Source organism: Triturus cristatus, chromosome 1_1 (genome assembly GCF_964204655.1).
Source record: "Triturus cristatus chromosome 1_1, aTriCri1.1, whole genome shotgun sequence".
In the NCBI taxonomy this organism is placed as follows: Eukaryota; Metazoa; Chordata; class Amphibia; order Caudata; family Salamandridae; genus Triturus; species Triturus cristatus.
Genome location: NC_140579.1, coordinates 1,047,847,924 through 1,047,867,901, shown reverse-complemented (window position 1 = coordinate 1,047,867,901; position 19,978 = coordinate 1,047,847,924).

The window sequence follows — 19,978 nt, the reverse complement described above, 5'->3', positions numbered from 1 at the left end:
GCGTACTTACCAGTAACTTATATTTCCTTCCATAGGAATCCATTGTGTGGTTTTCACCAGAACATTTTCTGTGTCCATTTTTGAAACGTACAAATATTCCTCTAAGATCAGCCGAACTAGGAATTCCGATTTACTCACCTGTTATCAGGAGAGAACCCAGTGCTGCATCTTTTAGTCCAGCACTGACCCTGAAAAGTAATTCTAAGCGTACTTTCCAGTAACTTGTATTTCCTTCCATAGGAATCCATTGTGTGGTTTTCACCAGAAAAGTTTCTAAGTGTCCATTTTTGAAACTTACAAATATTCCTCTAAAATCAGCCGAAGTACGAATTCTGATTTACTCATCTTTTATCAGGAGAGAACCCAGTGCTGCATCTTTTAGACCAGCACTGACGCTGAAAAGTAATTCTAAGAGTACTTACCAGTAACTTGTATTTCATTCCGTAGGAATCCATTGTGTGGTTTTCACCAGAAAAGTTTCTAAGTGTCCATTTTTGAAACGTACAAATATGCCTCTAAAATCAGCCAAACAACGAATTCCGATTTACTCACCTGTTATCAGGAGAGAACCCGCTGCTACATCTTTCAGCCCAGTACAGACCCTGAAAAGTAATTCTAAGCGTACTTACCAGTAACTTGTTTTTCCTTCCATAGGAATCCATTGTGTGGTTTTCACCAGAAAAGTTTCTGTGTCCATTTTCGAAACGTACAAATATTCCTCTAAAATCAGCCGAACTACGAATTCCGATTTATTCACCTGTTATCAGGAGAGAACCCAGTGCTGCATCTTTTAGTCCAGCACTGACCCTGAAAAGTAATTCTAAGCGTACTTTCCAGTAACTTGTATTTCCTTCCATAGGAATCCATTGTGTGGTTTTCACCAGAAAAGTTTCTAAGTGTCCATTTTTTAAACTTACAAATATTCCTCTAAAATCAGCTGAAGTACGAATTCTGATTTACTCACCTTTTATCAGGAGAGAACCCGGTGCTGCATCTTTTAGACCTACAACAAACAATTGATGGACGGAATGCTGACAATGCAGACATTCTCCCCCAGTCAAGAGATCTGGGTTAAATCCATCGTTCTTTTGCCCACTACACCACCCCAGTTTAGACATGGCCATATGCAAATCATTCTTGACCCTGTGCCTCATGGGAACAGTCCAGCCCGAACTGCCAAGCCATGTCTTCCCTGGACCGGAATCAAGCATCCTAGGACCGGTTTCTGGCTATCAGCCGTCATCAGCCAGGATAGCTTGACTCCAGTGGCGTAGTGAGCACGAGTCCCACGTCTGGGAATACCCATCCCACTTAGGGCGAAAAGCGTTACAACAAACAATTGATGGACGGAATGCTGACAATGCAGACATTCTCCCCCAGTCAAGAGATCTGGGTTAAATCCATCGTTCTTTTGCCCACTACACCACCCCAGTTTAGACATGGCCATATGCAAATCAGTCTTGACCCTGTGCCTCATGGGAACAGTCCAGCCCGAACTGCCAAGCCATGTCTTCCCTGGACCGGAATCAAGCATCCTAGGACCGGTTTCTGGCTATCAGCCGTCATCAGCCAGGATAGCTTGACTCCAGTGGCGTAGTGAGCACGGGTCCCACGTCTGGGAATACCCATCCCACTTAGGGCGAAAAGCGTTACAACAAACAATTGATGGACGGAATGCTGACAATGCAGACATTCTCCCCCAGTCAAGAGATCTGGGTTAAATCCATCGTTCTTTTGCCCACTACACCACCCCAGTTTAGACATGGCCATATGCAAATCAGTCTTGACCCTGTGCTTCATGGGAACAGTCCAGCCCGAACTGCCAAGCCATGTCTTCCCTGGACCGGAATCAAGCATCCTAGGCCCGGTTTCTGGCTATCAGCCGTCATCAGCCAGGATAGCTTGACTCCAGTGGCGTAGTGAGCACGGGTCCCACGTCTGGGAATACCCATCCCACTTAGGGCGAAAAGCGTTACAACAAACAATTGATGGACGGAATGCTGACAATGCAGACATTCTCCCCCAGTCAAGAGATCTGGGTTAAATCCATCGTTCTTTTGCCCACTACACCACCCCAGTTTAGACATGGCCATATGCAAATCAGTCTTGACCCTGTGCCTCATGGGAACAGTCCAGCCCGAACTGACGCTGAAAAGTAATTCTAAGCGTACTTACCAGTACTTGTATTTCCTTCCATAGGAATCCATTGTGTGGTTTTCACCGAAAAAGTTTCCAAGTGTCCATTTTTGAAACGTACAAATATTTCTCTAAAATGAACTGAACTACGAATTCCGATTTACTCTCCTGTTATTAGGAGATAACCCAGTGCTGCATCTTTCAGCCTAGTACTAACCCTGACAAGTAATTCTAAGTGTACTTACCAGTAACTTGTATTTCCTTGCATAGGAATCCACTGTGTGGTTTTCACCAGAAAAGTTTCTATGTCCATTTTTGAAACTTACAAATATTCCTCTAAAATCAGCAGAAAAGTACGAATTCTGATTTACTCTCCTGTTATCAAGAGATAACCCACTGCTGCATCTTTCAGGCCAGTAATGACCCTGAAAAGTAATTCTAAGCGTACTTACCAGTAACTTGTATTTCCTTGCATCGGAATCCATTGTGTGGTTTTCACCAGAAAAGTTTCTTAGTGTCCAATTTTGATACATACAAATATTCCTCTAAAATTAGCCGAACTAAGAATTCTGATTTACTCACCTGTTATCAGGAGATAACCCAGTGCTGCATCTTTTAGACCAGCACTGACCCTGAAAAGTAATTTTAAGCGTACTTACCAGTAACTTGTATTTCCTTCCATAGGAATCCATTGTGTGGTTTTCACCAGAAAAGTTTCTGTGTCTATTTTTGAAACGCACAAATATTCCTTTAATATCAGCCGACTTACTCACCTGTTATCAGGAGAGAACCCAGTGCTGCATCTTTTAGTCCAGCACTGTCCCTGAAAAGTCTTTTCTCAGCGTACTTACCAGTAACTTGTATTTCCTTCCATAGGAATCCATTGTGTGGTTTTCACCAGAAAAGTTTCTGTATCCATTTTTGAAACGTACAAATATTCCTCTAAAATCAGCCAAACTACGAATTCCGATTTACTCACCTGTCATCAGTAGAGAACCCAGTGCTGCATCTTTTAGCCCAGCACTGACCCTGAAAAGTAATTCTAAGCGTACTTACCAGTAACTTGTATTTCCTTCCATAGGAATCCATTGTGTGGTTTTCACCAGAAAAGTTTCTGTGTCCATTTTTGAAACGTATAATTATTCCTCTAAAATCAGCCGAACTACGAATTCCGATATACTCACCTGTTATCAGGAGAGAACCCAGTGCTGCAACTTTTAGTCCAGCACTGACCCTGAAAAGTAATTCTAAGCGTACTTTCCAGTAACTTGTATTTCCTTCCATAGGAATCCATTGTGTGGTTTTCACCAGAAAAGTTTCTAAGTGTCCATTTTTGAAACTTACAAATATTCCTCTAAAATCAGCCGAAGTACGAATTCTGATTTACTCATCTTTTATCAGGAGAGAACCCAGTGCTGCATCTTTTAGACCAGCACTGACGCTGAAAAGTAATTCTAAGAGTACTTACCAGTAACTTGTATTTCATTCCATAGGAATCCATTGTGTGGTTTTCACCAGAAAAGTTTCTAAGTGTCCATTTTTGAAACTTACAAATATTCCTCTAAAATCAGCCGAAGTACGAATTCTGATTTACTCACCTTTTATCAGGAGAGAACCCAGTGCTGCATGGTTTAGACCAGCACTGACTCTGAAAAGTAATTCTAAGCGTACTTACCAATAACTTGTATTTCCTTCCATAGGAATCCATTGTGTGGTTTTCACCAGAAAAGTTTCTAAGTGTCCATTTTTGAAACGTACAAATATGCCTCTAAAATCAGCCGAACTACGAATTCCGATTTACTCACCTGTGATCAGGAGAGAACCCAGTGCTGCATCTTTAATCCCAGCACTGACCCTGAAAAGTAATTCTAAGCGTACTTACCAGTAACTTGTATTTCCTTCCATAGGAATCCATTGTGTGGTTTTCACCAGAAAAGTTTCTGTGTCCATTTTCGAAACGTACAAATATTCCTCTAAAATCAGCCGAACAACGAATTCCGATTTACTCACCTGTTAGGAGAGAATCCAGTGCTGCATCTTTTAGACCAGCACTGACTCTGAGAAGTAATTCTAAGCGTACTTACCAGTAACTTGTATTTCCTTCCATTGGAATCATTTGTGTGGTTTTCACCAGAAAAGTGTCCAATTTTGAAACGTACAAATATTCCTCTAAAATCAGCCGAACTACGAATTCCGATTTACTCACCTGTTATCAGGAGAGATCCCAGTGCTGCATGGTTTAGACCAGCACTGAATCTGAAAAGTAATTCTAAGCGTACTTACCAGTAACTTGTATTTCCTTTTATAGGAATCCATTGTGTGGTTTTCACCAGAAAAGTTTCTAAGTGTCCATTTTTGAAACGTACAAATATTCCTCTAAAATCAGCCGAACAACGAATTCCGATTTACTCACCTGTCATCAGTAGAGAACCCAGTGCTGCATCTTTTAGCCCAGCACTGACCCTGAAAAGTAATTCTAAGCGTACTTACCAGTAACTTGTATTTCCTTCCATAGGAATCCATTGTGTGGTTTTCACCAGAAAAGTTTCTGTGTCCATTTTTGAAACGTATAATTATTCCTCTAAAATCAGCCGAACTACGAATTCCGATATACTCACCTGTTATCAGGAGAGAACCCAGTGCTGCAACTTTTAGTCCAGCACTGACCCTGAAAAGTAATTCTAAGAGTACTTACCAGTAACTTGTATTTCATTCCGTAGGAATCCATTGTGTGGTTTTCACCAGAAAAGTTTCTAAGTGTCCATTTTTGAAACTTACAAATATTCCTCTAAAATCAGCCGAAGTATGAATTCTGATTTACTCACCTTTTATCAGGAGAGAACCCAGTGCTGCATGGTTTAGACCAGCACTGACTCTGAAAAGTAATTCTAAGCGTACTTACCAATAACTTGTATTTCCTTCCATAGGAATCCATTGTGTGGTTTTCACCAGAAAAGTTTCTAAGTGTCCATTTTTGAAACGTACAAATATGCCTCTAAAATCAGCCGAACAACGAATTCCGATTTACTCACCTGTTATCAGGAGAGAACCCGCTGCTACATCTTTCAGCCCAGTACAGACCCTGAAAAGTAATTCTAAGCGTACTTACCAGTAACTTGTTTTTCCTTCCATAGGAATCCATTGTGTGGTTTTCACCAGAAAAGTTTCTAAGTGTCCAATTTTGAAAGGTACAAATATTCCTCTAAAATCAGCCGAACTACGAATTCCAATTTACTCACCTGTTATCAGGAGAGAACCCAGTGCTGCATCTTTTAGAACAGCACTGACTCTGAGAAGTAGTTCTAAGCGTACTTACCAGTAACTTATATTTCCTTCCATAGGAATCCTTTGTGTGGTTTTCACCAGATAAGTGTCCAATTTTGAAACGTACAAATATTCCTCTAAAATCAGCCGAACTACTAATTCCGATTTACTCACCTGTGATCAGGAGAGAACCCAGTGCTGCATCTTTAATCCCAGCACTGACCCTGAAAAGTAATTCTAAGCGTACTTACCAGTAACTTGTATTTCCTTCCATAGGAATCCATTGTGTGGTTTTCACCAGAAAAGTTTCTGTGTCCATTTTCGAAACGTACAAATATTCCTCTAAAATCAGCCGAACTACGAATTCCGATTTATTCACCTGTTATCAGGAGAGAACCCAGTGCTGCATCTTTTAGTCCAGCACTGACCCTGAAAAGTAATTCTAAGCGTACTTTCCAGTAACTTGTATTTCCTTCCATAGGAATCCATTGTGTGGTTTTCACCAGAAAAGTTTCTAAGTGTCCATTTTTTAAACTTACAAATATTCCTCTAAAATCAGCTGAAGTACGAATTCTGATTTACTCACCTTTTATCAGGAGAGAACCCGGTGCTGCATCTTTTAGACCTACAACAAACAATTGATGGACGGAATGCTGACAATGCAGACATTCTCCCCCAGTCAAGAGATCTGGGTTAAATCCATCGTTCTTTTGCCCACTACACCACCCCAGTTTAGACATGGCCATATGCAAATCAGTCTTGACCCTGTGCCTCATGGGAACAGTCCAGCCCGAACTGCCAAGCCATGTCTTCCCTGGATCGGAATCAAGCATCCTAGGACCGGTTTCTGGCTATCAGCCGTCATCAGCTAGGATAGCTTGACTCCAGTGGCGTAGTGAGCACGGGTCCCACGTCTGGGAATTCCCATCCCACTTAGGGCGAAAAGCGTTACAACAAACAATTGATGGACAGAATGCTGACAATGCAGACATTCTCCCCCAGTCAAGAGATCTGGGTTAAATCCATCGTTCTTTTGCCCACTACACCACCCCAGTTTAGACATGGCCATATGCAAATCAGTCTTGACCCTGTGCCTCATGGGAACAGTCCAGCCCGAACTGCCAAGCCATGTCTTCCCTGGACCGGAATCAAGCATCCTAGGACCGGTTTCTGGCTATCAGCCGTCATCAGCCAGGATAGCTTGACTCCAGTGGCGTAGTGAGCACGGGTCCCACGTCTGGGAATACCCATCCCACTTAGGGCGAAAAGCGTTACAACAAACAATTGATGGACGGAATGCTGACAATGCAGACATTCTCCCCCAGTCAAGAGATCTGGGTTAAATCCATCGTTCTTTTGCCCACTACACCACCCCAGTTTAGACATGGCCATATGCAAATCAGTCTTGACCCTGTGCCTCATGGGAACAGTCCAGCCCGAACTGCCAAGCCATGTCTTCCCTGGACCGGAATCAAGCATCCTAGGACCGGTTTCTGGGTATCAGCCGTCATCAGCCAGGATAGCTTGACTCCAGTGGCGTAGTGAGCACGGGTCCCACGTCTGGGAATACCCATCCCACTTAGGGCGAAAAGCGTTACAACAAACAATTGATGGACGGAATGCTGACAATGCAGATATTCTCCCCCAGTCAAGAGATCTGGGTTAAATCCATCGTTCTTTTGCCCACTACACCACCCCAGTTTAGACATGGCCATATGCAAATCAGTCTTGACCCTGTGCCTCATGGGAACAGTCCAGCCCGAACTGACGCTGAAAAGTAATTCTAAGCGTACTTACCAGTACTTGTATTTCCTTCCATAGGAATCCATTGTGTGGTTTTCACCAGAAAAGTTTCCAAGTGTCCATTTTTGAAACGTACAAATATTCCTATAAAATCAGTCGAACTACAAATTCCGATTTACTCACTTGTTATCAGGAGAGAACCCAGTGCTGCATGGATTAGACCAGCACTGAATCTGAAAAGTAATTCTAAGCGTACTTACCAATAACTTGTATTTCCTTCCATAGGAATCCATTGTGTGGTTCTCACCAGAAAAGTTTCTAAGTGTCCATTTTTGAAACGTACAAATATTCCTCTAAAATCAGCCGAACAACGAATTCCGATTTACTCACCTGTTATCAGGAGAGAACCCACTGCTGCATCTTTTAGAACAGCACTGACTCTGAGAAGTAGTTCTAAGCGTACTTACCAGTAACTTATATTTCCTTCCATAGGAATCCTTTGTGTGTTTTTCACCAGATAAGTGTCCAATTTTGAAATGTACAAATATTCCTCTAAAATCAGCCGAACTACTAATTCCGATTTACTCACCTGTGATCAGGAGAGAACCCAGTGCTGCATCTTTAATCCCAGCACTGACCCTGAAAAGTAATTCTAAGCGTACTTACCAGTAACTTGTATTTCCTTCCATAGGAATCCATTGTGTGGTTTTCACCAGAAAAGTTTCTAAGTGTCCATTTTTGAAACGTACAAATATTCCTATAAAATCAGCCGAACTACAAATTCCGATTTACTCACTTGTTATCAGGAGAGAACCCAGTGCTGCATGGTTTAGACCAGCACTGACTCTGAAAAGTAATTCTAAGCGTACTTACCAGTAACTTGTATTTCCTTCCACAGGAATCCATTGTGTGGTTTTCACCAGAAAAGTTTCTAAGTGTCAATTTTTGAAACGTACAAATATTCCTCTAAAATCAGCCGAACAACGAATTCCGATTTACTCACCTGTTAGGAGAGAACCCAGTGCTGCATCTTTTAGACCAGCACTGACTCTGAGAAGTAATTCTAAGCGTACTTACCAGTAACTTGTATTTCCTTCCATTGGAATCCTTTGTGTGGTTTTCACCAGAAAAGTGTCCAATTTTGAAACGTACAAATATTCCTCTAAAATCAGCCGAACTACGAATTCCGATTTACTCACCTGTTATCAGGAGAGATCCCAGTGCTGCATGGTTTAGACCAGCACTGAATCTGAAAAGTAATTCTAAGCGTACTTACCAGTAACTTGTTTTTCCTTCCATAGGAATCCATTGTGTGGTTTTCACCAGAAAAGTTTCTAAGTGTCCAATTTTGAAAGGTACAAATATTCCTCTAAAATCAGCCGAACTACGAATTCCGATTTACTCACCTGTTATCAGGAGAGAACCCAGTGCTGCATCTTTTAGAACAGCACTGACTCTGAGAAGTAGTTCTAAGCGTACTTACCAGTAACTTATATTTCCTTCCATAGGAATCCTTTGTGTGTTTTTCACCAGATAAGTGTCCAATTTTGAAACGTACAAATATTCCTCTAAAATCAGCTGAACTACTAATTCTGATTTACTCACCTGTGATCAGGAGAGAACCCAGTGCTGCATCTTTAATCCCAGCACTGACCCTGAAAAGTAATTCTAAGCGTAATTACCAGTAACTTGTATTTCCTTCCATAGGAATTCATTGTGTGGTTTTCACCAGAAAAGTTTCTGTGTCCATTTTTGAAACATACAAATATTCCTCTAAAATCAGCCGAAGTACGAATTCTGATTTACTCACCTGTTATCAGGAGAAAACCCGGTGCTGCATCTTTAAGTCCAACACTTACGCTGAAAAGTAATTCTAAGTGTACTTACCAGTAACTTGTATTTCATTCCATAGGAATCCATTGTGTGGTTTTGAGCAGAAAAGTTTCTAAGTGTCCATTTTTGAAACGTACAAATATTTCTCTAAAATGAGCTGAACTACGAATTCCGATTTACTCTCCTGTTATTAGGAGAAAACCCAGTGCTGCATGGTTTAGACCAGCACTGACTCTGAGAAGTAGTTCTAAGCGTACTTACCAGTAACTTATATTTCCTTCCATAGGAATCCTTTGTGTGTTTTTCACCAGATAAGTGTCCAATTTTGAAACGTACAAATATTCCTCTAAAATCAGCCGAACTACTTATTCTGATTTACTCACCTGTGATCAGGAGAGAACCCAGTGCTGCATCTTTAATCCCAGCACTGACCCTGAAAAGTAATTCTAAGCGTAATTACCAGTAACTTGTATTTCCTTCCATAGGAATTCATTGTGTGGTTTTCACCAGAAAAGTTTCTGTGTCCATTTTTGAAACATACAAATATTCCTCTAAAATCAGCCGAAGTACGAATTCTGATTTACTCACCTGTTATCAGGAGAAAACCCGGTGCTGCATCTTTAAGTCCAACACTGACGCTGAAAAGTAATTCTAAGTGTACTTACCAGTAACTTGTATTTCATTCCATAGGAATCCATTGTGTGGTTTTGAGCAGAAAAGTTTCTAAGTGTCCATTTTTGAAACGTACAAATATTTCTCTAAAATGAGCTGAACTACGAATTCCGATTTACTCTCCTGTTATTAGGAGAAAACCCAGTGCTGCATGGTTTAGACCAGCACTGACTCTGAAAAGTAATTCTAAGCGTACTTACCAGTAACTTGTATTTCCTTCCATAGGAATCCATTGTGTGGTTTTCACCAGAAAAGTTTCTAAGTGTCCATTTTTGAAACGTACAAATATTCCTCTAAAATCAGCCGAACAACGAATTCCGATTTACTCACCTGTTAGGAGAGAATCCAGTGCTGCATCTTTTAGACCAGCACTGACTCTGAGAAGTAATTCTAAGCGTACTTACCAGTAACTTGTATTTCCTTCCATTGGAATCCTTTGTGTGGTTTTCACCAGAAAAGTGTCCAATTTTGAAACGTACAAATATTCCTCTAAAATCAGCCGAACTACGAATTCCGATTTACTCACCTGTTATCAGGAGAGATCCCAGTGCTGCATGGTTTAGACCAGCACTGAATCTGAAAAGTAATTCTAAGCGTACTTACCAGTAACTTGTATTTCCTTTTATAGGAATCCATTGTGTGGTTTTCACCAGAAAAGTTTCTAAGTGTCCATTTTTGAAATGTACAAATATTCCTCTAAAATCAGCCGAACAACGAATTCCGATTTACTCACCTGCTATCAGGAGAGAACCCACTGCTACATCTTTCAGCCCAGTACTGACCCTGAAAAGTAATTCTAAGCGTACTTACCAGTAACTTGTTTTTCCTTCCATAGGAATCCATTGTGTGGTTTTCACCAGAAAAGTTTCTCAGTGTCCAATTTTGAAAGGTACAAATATTCCTCTAAAATCAGCCGAACTACGAATTCCGATTTACTCACCTGTTATCAGGAGAGAACCCAGTGCTGCATCTTTTAGAACAGCACTGACTCTGAGAAGTAGTTCTAAGCGTACTTACCAGTAACTTATATTTCCTTCCATAGGAATCCTTTGTGTGTTTTTCACCAGATAAGTGTCCAATTTTGAAACGTACAAATATTCCTCTAAAATCAGCCGAACTACTAATTCTGATTTACTCACCTGTGATCAGGAGAGAACCCAGTGCTGCATCTTTAATCCCAGCACTGACCCTGAAAAGTAATTCTAAGCGTAATTACCAGTAACTTGTATTTCCTTCCATAGGAATTCATTGTGTGGTTTTCACCAGAAAAGTTTCTGTGTCCATTTTTGAAACATACAAATATTCCTCTAAAATCAGCCGAAGTACGAATTCTGATTTACTCACCTGTTATCAGGAGAGAACCCAGTGCTCCATCTTTAAGTCCAACACTGAACCTGAAAAGTAATTCTAAGTGTACTTACCAGTAACTTGTATTTCATTCCATAGGAATCCATTGTGTGGTTTTGAGCAGAAAAGTTTCTAAGTGTCCATTTTTGAAACATACAAATATTTCTCTAAAATGAGCTGAACTACGAATTCCGATTTACTCTCCTGTTATTAGGAGATAACCCAGGGCTGCATCTTTCAGCCCAGTACTGACCCTGACAAGTAATTCTAAGTGTACTTACCAGTAACTTGTATTTCCTTGCATAGGAATCCATTGTGTGGTTTTCACCAGAAAAGTTTCTATGTCCATTTTTGAAACTTACAAATATTCCTCTAAAATCAGCAGAAAAGTACGAATTCTGATTTACTCTCCTGTTATCAGGAGATAACCCACTGCTGCATCTTTCAGGCCAGTACTGACCCTGAAAAGTAATTCTAAGCGTACTTACCAGTAACTTGTATTTCCTTGCATCGGAATCCATTGTGTGGTTTTCACCAGAAAAGTTTCTTAGTGTCCAATTTTGATACATACAAATATTCCTCTAAAATTAGCCGAACTAAGAATTCTGATTTACTCACCTGTTATCAGGAGATAACCCAGTGCTGCATCTTTTAGACCAGCACTGACCCTGAAAAGTAATTTTAAGCGTACTTACCAGTAACTTGTATTTCCTTCCATAGGAATCCATTGTGTGGTTTTCACCAGAAAAGTTTCTGTGTCTATTTTTGAAACGCACAAATATTCCTTTAATATCAGCCGACTTACTCACCTGTTATCAGGAGAGAACCCAGTGCTGCATCTTTTAGTCCAGCACTGTCTCTGAAAAGTCTTTTCTCAGCGTACTTATCAGTAACTTGTATTTCCTTCCATAGGAATCCATTGTGTGGTTTTCACCAGAAAAGTTTCTGTGTCCATTTTTGAAACGTACAAATATTCCTCTAAAATCAGCCAAACTACGAATTCCGATTTACTCACCTGTCATCAGTAGAGAACCCAGTGCTGCATCTTTTAGCCCAGCACTGACCCTGAAAAGTAATTCTAAGCGTACTTACCAGTAACTTGTATTTCCTTCCATAGGAATCCATTGTGTGGTTTTCACCAGAAAAGTTTCTGTGTCCATTTTTGAAACGTATAATTATTCCTCTAAAATCAGCCGAACTACGAATTCCGATATACTCACCTGTTATCAGGAGAGAACCCAGTGCTGCAACTTTTAGTCCAGCACTGACCCTGAAAAGTAATTCTAAGAGTACTTACCAGTAACTTGTATTTCATTCCGTAGGAATCCATTGTGTGGTTTTCACCAGAAAAGTTTCTAAGTGTCCATTTTTGAAACTTACAAATATTCCTCTAAAATCAGCCGAAGTACGAATTCTGATTTACTCACCTTTTATCAGGAGAGAACCCAGTGCTGCATGGTTTAGACCAGCACTGACTCTGAAAAGTAATTCTAAGCGTACTTACCAATAACTTGTATTTCCTTCCATAGGAATCCATTGTGTGGTTTTCACCAGAAAAGTTTCTAAGTGTCCATTTTTGAAATGTACAAATATGCCTCTAAAATCAGCCGAACAACGAATTCCGATTTACTCACCTGTTATCAGGAGAGAACTCGCTGCTACATCTTTCAGCCCAGTACAGACCCTGAAAAGTAATTCTAAGCGTACTTACCAGTAACTTGTTTTTCCTTCCATAGGAATCCATTGTGTGGTTTTCACCAGAAAAGTTTCTAAGTGTCCAATTTTGAAAGGTACAAATATTCCTCTAAAATCAGCCGAACTACGAATTCCGATTTACTCACCTGTTATCAGGAGAGAACCCAGTGCTGCATCTTTTAGAACAGCACTGACTCTGAGAAGTAGTTCTAAGCGTACTTACCAGTAACTTATATTTCCTTCCATAGGAATCCTTTGTGTGGTTTTCACCAGATAAGTGTCCAATTTTGAAACGTACAAATATTCCTCTAAAATCAGCCGAACTACTAATTCCGATTTACTCACCTGTGATCAGGAGAGAACCCAGTGCTGCATCTTTAATCCCAGCACTGACCCTGAAAAGTAATTCTAAGCGTACTTACCAGTAACTTGTATTTCCTTCCATAGGAATCCATTGTGTGGTTTTCACCAGAAAAGTTTCTGTGTCCATTTTCGAAACGTACAAATATTCCTCTAAAATCAGCCGAACTACGAATTCCGATTTATTCACCTGTTATCAGGAGAGAACCCAGTGCTGCATCTTTTAGTCCAGCACTGACCCTGAAAAGTAATTCTAAGCGTACTTTCCAGTAACTTGTATTTCCTTCCATAGGAATCCATTGTGTGGTTTTCACCAGAAAAGTTTCTAAGTGTCCATTTTTTAAACTTACAAATATTCCTCTAAAATCAGCTGAAGTACGAATTCTGATTTACTCACCTTTTATCAGGAGAGAACCCGGTGCTGCATCTTTTAGACCTACAACAAACAATTGATGGACGGAATGCTGACAATGCAGACATTCTCCCCCAGTCAAGAGATCTGGGTTAAATCCATCGTTCTTTTGCCCACTACACCACCCCAGTTTAGACATGGCCATATGCAAATCAGTCTTGACCCTGTGCCTCATGGGAACAGTCCAGCCCGAACTGCCAAGCCATGTCTTCCCTGGACCGGAATCAAGCATCCTAGGACCGGTTTCTGGCTATCAGCCGTCATCAGCTAGGATAGCTTGACTCCAGTGGCGTAGTGAGCACGGGTCCCACGTCTGGGAATACCCATCCCACTTAGGGCGAAAAGCGTTACAACAAACAATTGATGGACAGAATGCTGACAATGCAGACATTCTCCCCCAGTCAAGAGATCTGGGTTAAATCCATCGTTCTTTTGCCCACTACACCACCCCAGTTTAGACATGGCCATATGCAAATCAGTCTTGACCCTGTGCCTCATGGGAACAGTCCAGCCCGAACTGCCAAGCCATGTCTTCCCTGGACCGGAATCAAGCATCCTAGGACCGGTTTCTGGCTATCAGCCGTCATCAGCCAGGATAGCTTGACTCCAGTGGCGTAGTGAGCACGGGTCCCACGTCTGGGAATACCCATCCCACTTAGGGCGAAAAGCGTTACAACAAACAATTGATGGACGGAATGCTGACAATGCAGACATTCTCCCCCAGTCAAGAGATCTGGGTTAAATCCATCGTTCTTTTGCCCACCACACCACCCCAGTTTAGACATGGCCATATGCAAATCAGTCTTGACCCTGTGCCTCATGGGTACAGTCCAGCCCGAACTGCAAAGCCATGTCTTCCCTGGACCGGAATCAAGCATCCTAGGACCGGTTTCTGGGTATCAGCCGTCATCAGCCAGGATAGCTTGACTCCAGTGGCGTAGTGAGCACGGGTCCCACGTCTGGGAATACCCATCCCACTTAGGGCGAAAAGCGTTACAACAAACAATTGATGGACGGAATGCTGACAATGCAGACATTCTCCCCCAGTCAAGAGATCTGGGTTAAATCCATCGTTCTTTTGCCCACTACACCACCCCAGTTTAGACATGGCCATATGCAAATCAGTCTTGACCCTGTGCCTCATGGGAACAGTCCAGCCCGAACTGACGCTGAAAAGTAATTCTAAGCGTACTTACCAGTACTTGTATTTCCTTCCATAGGAATCCATTGTGTGGTTTTCACCAGAAAAGTTTCCAAGTGTCCATTTTTGAAATGTACAAATATTCCTATAAAATCAGTCGAACTACAAATTCCGATTTACTCACTTGTTATCAGGAGAGAACCCAGTGCTGCATGGATTAGACCAGCACTGAATCTGAAAAGTAATTCTAAGCGTACTTACCAATAACTTGTATTTCCTTCCATAGGAATCCATTGTGTGGTTTTCACCAGAAAAGTTTCTAAGTGTCCCTTTTTGAAACGTACAAATATTCCTCTAAAATCAGCCGAACAACGAATTCCGATTTACTCACCTGTTATCAGGAGAGAACCCACTGCTGCATCTTTTAGAACAGCACTGACTCTGAGAAGTAGTTCTAAGCGTACTTACCAGTAACTTATATTTCCTTCCATAGGAATCCTTTGTGTGTTTTTCACCAGATAAGTGTCCAATTTTGAAATGTACAAATATTCCTCTAAAATCAGCCGAACTACTAATTCCGATTTACTCACCTGTGATCAGGAGAGAACCCAGTGCTGCATCTTTAATCCCAGCACTGACCCTGAAAAGTAATTCTAAGCGTACTTACCAGTAACTTGTATTTCCTTCCATAGGAATCCATTGTGTGGTTTTCACCAGAAAAGTTTCTGTGTCCATTTTCGAAACGTACAAATATTCCTCTAAAATCAGCCGAACTACGAATTCCGATTTACTCACCTGTTATCAGGAGAGAACCCAGTGCTGCATCTTTTAGTCCAGCACTGACCCTGAAAAGTAATTCTAAGCGTACTTTCCAGTAACTTGTATTTCCTTCCATAGGAATCCATTGTGTGGTTTTCACCAGAAAAGTTTCTAAGTGTCCATTTTTGAAACTTACAAATATTCCTCTAAAATCAGCCGAAGTACGAATTCTGATTTACTCACCTTTTATCAGGAGAAAACCCGGTGCTGCATCTTTTAGACCAGCACTGACGCTGAAAAGTAATTCTAAGCATACTTACCAGTAACTTGTATTTCCTTCCATAGGAATCCATTGTGTGGTTTTCACCAGAAAAGTTTCTAAGTGTCCATTTTTGAAACGTACAAATATTCCTATAAAATCAGCCGAACTACAAATTCCGATTTACTCACTTGTTATCAGGAGAGAACCCAGTGCTGCATGGTTTAGACCAGCACTGACTCTGAAAAGTAATTCTAAGCGTACTTACCAGTAACTTGTATTTCCTTCCATAGGAATCCATTGTGTGGTTTTCACCAGAAAAGTTTCTAAGTGTCCATTTTTGAAACGTACAAATATTTCTCTAAAATCAGCCGAACAACGAATTCCGATTTACTCACCTGTTAGGAGAGAACCCAGTGCTGCATCTTTTAGACCAGCACTGACTCTGAGAAGTAATTCTAAGCGTACTTACCAGTAACTTGTATTTCCTTCCATTGGAATCCTTTGTGTGGTTTTCACCAGAAAAGTGTCCAATTTTGAAACGTACAAATATTCCTCTAAAATCAGCCGAACTACGAATTCCGATTTACTCACCTGTTATCAGGAGAGATCCCAGTGCTGCATGGTTTAGACCAGCACTGAATCTGAAAAGTAATTCTAAGCGTACTTACCAGTAACTTGTATTTCCTTCCATAGGAATCCATTGTGTGGTTTTCACCAGAAAAGTTTCTGTGTCTATTTTTGAAACGCACAAATATTCCTTTAATATCAGCCGACTTACTCACCTGTTATCAGGAGAGAACCCAGTGCTGCATCTTTTAGTCACGCACTGTCCCTGAAAAGTCTTTTCTCAGCGTACTTATCAGTAACTTGTATTTCCTTCCATAGGAATCCATTGTGTGGTTTTCACCAGAAAAGTTTCTGTGTCCATTTTTGAAACGTACAAATATTCCTCTAAAATCAGCCAAACTACGAATTCCGATTTACTCACCTGTCATCAGTAGAGAACCCAGTGCTGCATCTTTTAGCCCAGCACTGACCCTGAAAAGTAATTCTAAGCGTACTTACCAGTAACTTGTATTTCCTTCCATAGGAATCCATTGTGTGGTTTTCACCAGAAAAGTTTCTGTGTCCATTTTTGAAACGTATAATTATTCCTCTAAAATCAGCCGAACTACGAATTCCGATATACTCACCTGTTATCAGGAGAGAACCCAGTGCTGCAACTTTTAGTCCAGCACTGACCCTGAAAAGTAATTCTAAGAGTACTTACCAGTAACTTGTATTTCATTCCGTAGGAATCCATTGTGTGGTTTTCACCAGAAAAGTTTCTAAGTGTCCATTTTTGAAACTTACAAATATTCCTCTAAAATCAGCCGAAGTACGAATTCTGATTTACTCACCTTTTATCAGGAGAGAACCCAGTGCTGCATGGTTTAGACCAGCACTGACTCTGAAAAGTAATTCTAAGCGTACTTACCAATAACTTGTATTTCCTTCCATAGGAATCCATTGTGTGGTTTTCACCAGAAAAGTTTCTAAGTGTCCATTTTTGAAACGTACAAATATGCCTCTAAAATCAGCCGAACAACGAATTCCGATTTACTCACCTGTTATCAGGAGAGAACCCGCTGCTACATCTTTCAGCCCAGTACAGACCCTGAAAAGTAATTCTAAGCGTACTTACCAGTAACTTGTTTTTCCTTCCATAGGAATCCATTGTGTGGTTTTCACCAGAAAAGTTTCTAAGTGTCCAATTTTGAAAGGTACAAATATTCCTCTAAAATCAGCCGAACTACGAATTCCAATTTACTCACCTGTTATCAGGAGAGAACCCAGTGCTGCATCTTTTAGAACAGCACTGACTCTGAGAAGTAGTTCTAAGCGTACTTACCAGTAACTTATATTTCCTTCCATAGGAATCCTTTGTGTGGTTTTCACCAGATAAGTGTCCAATTTTGAAACGTACAAATATTCCTCTAAAATCAGCCGAACTACTAATTCCGATTTACTCACCTGTGATCAGGAGAGAACCCAGTGCTGCATCTTTAATCCCAGCACTGACCCTGAAAAGTAATTCTAAGCGTACTTACTAGTAACTTGTATTTCCTTCCATAGGAATCCATTGTGTGGTTTTCACCAGAAAAGTTTCTGTGTCCATTTTCGAAACGTACAAATATTCCTCTAAAATCAGCCGAACTACGAATTCCGATTTATTCACCTGTTATCAGGAGAGAACCCAGTGCTGCATCTTTTAGTCCAGCACTGACCCTGAAAAGTAATTCTATGCGTACTTTCCAGTAACTTGTATTTCCTTCCATAGGAATCCATTGTGTGGTTTTCACCAGAAAAGTTTCTAAGTGTCCATTTTTTAAACTTACAAATATTCCTCTAAAATCAGCTGAAGTACAAATTCTGATTTACTCACCTTTTATCAGGAGAGAACCTGGTGCTGCATCTTTTAGACCTACAACAAACAATTGATGGACGGAATGCTGACAATGCAGACATTCTCCCCCAGTCAAGAGATCTGGGTTAAATCCATCGTTCTTTTGCCCACTACACCACCCCAGTTTAGACATGGCCATATGCAAATCAGTCTTGACCCTGTGCCTCATGGGAACAGTCCAGCCCGAACTGCCAAGCCATGTCTTCCCTGGACCGGAATCAAGCATCCTAGGACCGGTTTCTGGCTATCAGCCGTCATCAGCTAGGATAGCTTGACTCCAGTGGCGTAGTGAGCACGGGTCCCACGTCTGGGAATTCCCATCCCACTTAGGGCGAAAAGCGTTACAACAAACAATTGATGGACAGAATGCTGACAATGCAGACATTCTCCCCCAGTCAAGAGATCTGGGTTAAATCCATCGTTCTTTTGCCCACTACACCACCCCAGTTTAGACATGGCCATATGCAAATCAGTCTTGACCCTGTGCCTCATGGGAACAGTCCAGCCCGAACTGCCAAGCCATGTCTTCCCTGGACCGGAATCAAGCATCCTAGGACCGGTTTCTGGCTATCAGCCGTCATCAGCCAGGATAGCTTGACTCCAGTGGCGTAGTGAGCACGGGTCCCACGTCTGGGAATACCCATCCCACTTAGGGCGAAAAGCGTTACAACAAACAATTGATGGCCGGAATGCTGACAATGCAGACATTCTCCCCCAGTCAAGAGATCTGGGTTAAATCCATCGTTCTTTTGCCCACTACACCACCCCAGTTTAGACATGGCCATATGCAAATCAGTCTTGACCCTGTGCCTCATGGGAACAGTCCAGCCCGAACTGCCAAGCCATGTCTTCCCTGGACCGGAATCAAGCATCCTAGGACCGGTTTCTGGGTATCAGCCGTCATCAGCCAGGATAGCTTGACTCCAGTGGCGTAGTGAGCACGGGTCCCACGTCTGGGAATACCCATCCCACTTAGGGCGAAAAGCGTTACAACAAACAATTGATGGACGGAATGCTGACAATGCAGACATTCTCCCCCAGTCAAGAGATCTGGGTTAAATCCATCGTTCTTTTGCCCACTACACCACCCCAGTTTAGACATGGCCATATGCAAATCAGTCTTGACCCTGTGCCTCATGGGAACAGTCCAGCCCGAACTGACGCTGAAAAGTAATTCTAAGCGTACTTACCAGTACTTGTATTTCCTTCCATAGGAATCCATTGTGTGGTTTTCACCAGAAAAGTTTCCAAGTGTCCATTTTTGAAACGTACAAATATTCCTATAAAATCAGTCGAACTACAAATTCCGATTTACTCACTTGTTATCAGGAGAGAACCCAGTGCTGCATGGATTAGACCAGCACTGAATCTGAAAAGTAATTCTAAGCGTACTTACCAATAACTTGTATTTCCTTCCATAGGAATCCATTGTGTGGTTCTCACCAGAAAAGTTTCTAAGTGTCCATTTTTGAAACGTACAAATATTCCTCTAAAATCAGCCGAACAACGAATTCCGATTTACTCACCTGTTATCAGGAGAGAACCCACTGCTGCATCTTTTAGAACAGCACTGACTCTGAGAAGTAGTTCTAAGCGTACTTACCAGTAACTTATATTTCCTTCCATAGGAATCCTTTGTGTGTTTTTCACCAGATAAGTGTCCAATTTTGAAATGTACAAATATTCCTCTAAAATCAGCCGAACTACTAATTCCGATTTACTCACCTGTGATCAGGAGAGAACCCAGTGCTGCATCTTTAATCCCAGCACTGACCCTGAAAAGTAATTCTAAGCGTACTTACCAGTAACTTGGATTTCCTTCCATAGGAATCCATTGTGTGGTTTTCACCAGAAAAGTTTCTGTGTCCATTTTCGAAACGTACAAATATTCCTCTAAAATCAGCCGAA